Here is a 5,063-nt window from a genome sequence, read left to right as displayed (position 1 = left end):
AACCAAATAAAGCCCAATAAATCCATTAAAGTCCACTAAAATCCATTAAAGCCCAATAGATCCATTAAAGACCAAATATTACCCGTTAAAGCCTAATAGATCTATTAAAGTCCACTAAGATCCATTAAAGCCTAGTAGTACCCTTTAAAGCCTAGTTGAACCGAATAAAACCCAATAACACATGTTAAAGCCCAATAATACCCGTTAATGCTCAATTGAACCGAATAGTACCCGTTAAAGTCCACTAAGATCCATTAAAAGCCCAGTTGAACCGAATAAGCCCAATAGTATCCGTTAAAGCCCAATTGAACGAAATAAGACTCAATAGATCTATTAAAGCTAGAGATGGCCAAAAACCGGTCCCAGGCCGGTCCCAATCGGTCCTCACCTTTCTCATAACCGGCCATAACGGGTCCCGGTCCCGGTCGAAAATGATAGGACCGGTCAAGGTACTTCATAACCGGTTATGGGCCGCCGGTCCCGGTCCCAACCAGTCCTTGCATTAAAAAAATAAGATTTTTATTTTATTTTTTTAATAATATATATTTTTAATACATTATAAAATTTACAATTGTGTCACTCAAATACACTTTAAAATGCGTTTTAATATAATTAAAATTACGTTTTCTTATAAAAATACATTATAAAATTATTTAAAAATACATTTATTTATAAAATTATTTAAAAATACATTTATTTATAAAATTATTTGAATTTTCGGGCCGGGCCGGCCCGGTCCATAGTCGGTCCCATAACCGGTCCCGGTCCCTATCGCTCCCGGTCCCACTAAACTACCAAAAACCTCAACCGGTCCTTATCGGTCCCGGTCCCGGTCCCGGGCTGGGCCGATTTGAAGCCCAATGGATTCATTAAATCCAAATTGAACCAAATAAAGCCCAATTAGTACCCGTTAATGCCGAATTGAATCGAATAAGGCCCAATAGCTCCATTAAAGCTTATTTGAATCGAATAAAATCCACTAAGATCCATTAAATTCCACCAAAATCCAATAAAACCCAATAATACATATAAAAACTCAATTGAACCGAATAAAGCCAATAGATCCATTAAATGTAACTGAACATACGACTACTCCGTTAGTAATGTTTTTAAAAAAAGTTTTTAATAACTTAAACTTGGAAAATTTTAAAAATAAACCATTTTTCCAAGTTTAATATTATCGATGGATTTCCGACGGAATATAATTTTTTTTATTGTTATTTTTTATTGTTATTAAAGACCAAATGTTTTATTGTTATTTTTTCCCTACCAAATCTATATATATATTAAACGAGAAACCAAGCATAATGAGGTGGCACCTTCTAATGCTTAGAACTCCTACTATCTTTTTTCTCATTTTTTCTCATTTTTTAAATGTTGAATATGTTAAAGACTTTTTTACCTCTGGATGGAAAATGTATAGCTCATAATTAACCCGGGTTATTTTTGTAATTTTGTATACCTAAGTTTAACCCCCAACTCTTGATTTGCTCTTCCACTTACTTTCTTTTAATTCTTAATGAAATTTGTTTTTCAAAGTTTCAATAATAAACAAAATGAAATCCTAGAAAATCCTTTGGTGAGGGATGAAGAAGGTGAGCATTGAATAAGAATTCAAATATTTTAAAAGGTACGTAGAAATTATATTCATTAAAAATGTGATTTGTTATTACATATTTCTTTTTCAATATTGTTGGTATTGTTGCTATCATATGATATGATTGTGTTTACAATTGGATCATATAAATTGTGTTTACGATTTGATCATATAAATTCGAATAAAATTTTGATATTTTGTAATCACAGGATATGATAAACTTTTTTCGAATTTAAGCTTCATTAACAATAACTATTTATACGTGATTGATAATTTAAATTTTGACTACTTCATGATTTTTTCAATTGACAAAAATCCTTTGGTGAGTAATGAAGAAATAAGAGTTGAAGAAAACTTAAAAGATTTTAACAGGTATGTAAACATTATATTATTTACAAAATATCATTTGTTATTACATATTTCTTTTATTCAAGATTGTTGGATTTGTTGTTATCATAGGACATGATTGTGTTTACGATTTGATCATATGAATTCGAATAAAGTTTTGATATTTTATGATTACAAGATATTATAAAAAAAAATTAAACTCCGTTCACAATAATTGTTTATACGTGATTGATAATCATCAATATATATATATATATATATATATATATATATTCAATTGACAGAAATCATTTGGTGAGTAATAAAGAAATAAGAGTTGAAGAAAATTTAAAAGGTATGTACAAATTATATTATTTACAAAATGTGATTTGTTATTACATATTTTTTTCTTTTCAATATTGTTGGATTTGTTGTTATCGTGGGACATGATTGTGTTTACAATTGGATCATATAAATTTGAATAAAGTTTTGATATTTTATGATTACAAGATATTATGAAAAAATGAATTTAAACTCCGTTCACAATAATTGTTTATACATGATTGATAATCATCAATATGTATAGATGTGTGTGTGTGTGTGTGTGTGTATATATATATATATATATATATGAGAAACCAAATACAATAGGTGCCTTTCTCTAAATATTAAAAACTTATCTTTCTTTTTTCCTAATTTTTTTATTTTTTTAAAATATTTGATATGTAAAAGACTTTCAATCCCTAATTTTAAAACATAAAATTCATTAAAATAAGGTTGTTTTGGTAATTTTAAAAAGTTTAACCTCCAACCTTTTTCTCTTCGTTTTTTGGAGATGAAACCTCTAAACATTTTCATGTGCTCCTCCATGATTTGTCAATGTTTTTATAATATTAAATAAGTTATATTATTCTACTCTTAAATGATAAATATGTATATTTTTCTTTTCAATATTGTTGGATTTGTTGTTATCGTAGTACATGATTGTGTTTACAATTGGATCATATAAATTCGAATAAAGTTTTGATATTTTATGATTACAAGATGTTATGAAAAAATGAATTTAAACTCCGTTCACAATAATTGTTTATATGTGATTGATAATCATCAATATGTATATGTTTGTGTGTGTTTATGTGTGTGTGTGTGTGTATATATATATATGTGTATATATATATATGAGAAACCAAATACAATAGGTGCCTTTCTCTAAATATTATAAACTTATCTTTCTTTTTTCCTAGATTTTTGATTTTTTTAAAATATTTGATATGTAAAAGACTTTCAATCCCTATTTTTAAAACATAAAATTCATTAAAATAAGGTTGTTTTGGTAATTTTAAAAAGCTTAACCTCCAACCTTTTTCTTTTCGTTTTTGGAGATGAAACCTCTAAACATTTTCATGTGCTCCTCCATGATTTGTCAATGTTTTTATAATATTAAATAAATTATATTATTCTACTCTTAAATGATAAATATGTATTCCATTATAAGAAGACTTTTTTGACCACTTCCAACTTAATTACCTTTAACCTTCACATTACATAACTTCATAGGGATATTCATTATACTATTTTCATCTTTTTATCTACTAATCTATATATATATATATATATATATATATATATATATATATATTAAAGAAGAAACCACGTGTAATGACGTGGCATCTTCTCAAAACTAGAAAGTGCTTTATTCTTTCTCTCATTTTCTAACCTCAATATTTATTTTTGATTTTTGATATTCACTAATTACTTCAACCTACTCATGTTCCCTCTAATAACTGATCTTTAACTCTCATTATTTCTCTCTTTTCGGTTATAATTTTTCATCTTCTCTTCATGGTATACCTCTATGATAATCTATTTATTAATCTCTCAATTATTCCTCTCTATTCAGTTATAATTTTGTGGAGGCGATTTGTATTTTTGTTGATTTGAGGCATCATTCAATAAGACAAATCATGGTATGAGTTTTTGCTTATGTAAGTATAGTATTTCGTCTTTTAATCAGAAACATGCACACTAAAGCTGAAATTATGTAGACATATGAATATTTTGTGTGTGGATAAAGTGGCATATGAATCCTTGATGAAATAAGGTAACATTGTTTAAGCATCTTACTCTATTCAGTTTTTGTGGAGGTGATTTGCATTTTTGTTGATTTGAGGCGTCATTCAAGAAGACATATATGATATGGGTTTTTGTTGATGTAAGTATAGTATTTCGTCTTTTAATTGGAGACATTCACACTAAAATTGAAATTATGCAAACATATTAATCCTTTTTTTGTGTGGATAAAGTGGCATATGAGTCATTGATGAAATAAGATAACATTTTTTTAAGTATATGTAGAACATAAAAATAAGTATTTTTTTGTTTGTTTATCCATGAACTTGATAAACATTATGCTAGAATATATTTGCATTAATGCTAAAAGAGTGTATTAAGAAAGATGGTTTATGATTTTTGTAGATCGGTAATCTTTCATATGGTTTTTAAGACATCGATGTTGATCGGTCTATTACGATTTTTTCCTTCTTTAGCATTGGCTTGAAAATTATTTTCTAATATTTTTACTTCTTAAAGGAGAAACCAAACATAATAAGGTGTCATCATCTAAACATTAGAAACCTCTCATTCTTTTTTCTTAGATTTTTGATTTTTTAAAATATTTGATATATATAAAAGACTTTCTCCTTCCTATATTTAAAACATGAAATTCATTAGGATAAGGTTCTTTTGGTAATTTTAAAAAGTTTAGCCTACAACCTTTTCATCTTCTTTCTTAGAGGTGAAACCTCCAAACCCTTCCATGTGCTCCTCTATGATTTGTCCATAAATAAATCTCTTTTTCTTTTTCTTTATCATTTGAAGTATTCTTTATTTTACAAACCATTATTATTCAACAAAATCTTTTTTCAGGTAAACTTTTTTCACTATCTCCATCACTTGATTCTTCTTTACATGTATATATATTATATTATTTAAAAAACATCATATTTATTAAATGATTGATCATACAAGTTTCAATATTTTTGTTTTGTACGCCTTACATATTGACTTTTACTATTTTCAAGTAAAATAAAATATGTCATATTAGAATTAATATACAAAATTTATATCAATATATAAAACT

The sequence above is a fragment of the Cynara cardunculus genome, assembly GCF_001531365.2.
Source record: "Cynara cardunculus var. scolymus isolate 2C chromosome LG 1, CcrdV1, whole genome shotgun sequence".
NCBI classification, from domain to species: Eukaryota; Viridiplantae; Streptophyta; class Magnoliopsida; order Asterales; family Asteraceae; genus Cynara; species Cynara cardunculus.
The sequence above is the reverse complement of the archived record's forward strand: the minus strand, read 5'-3'. Positions refer to the sequence as shown.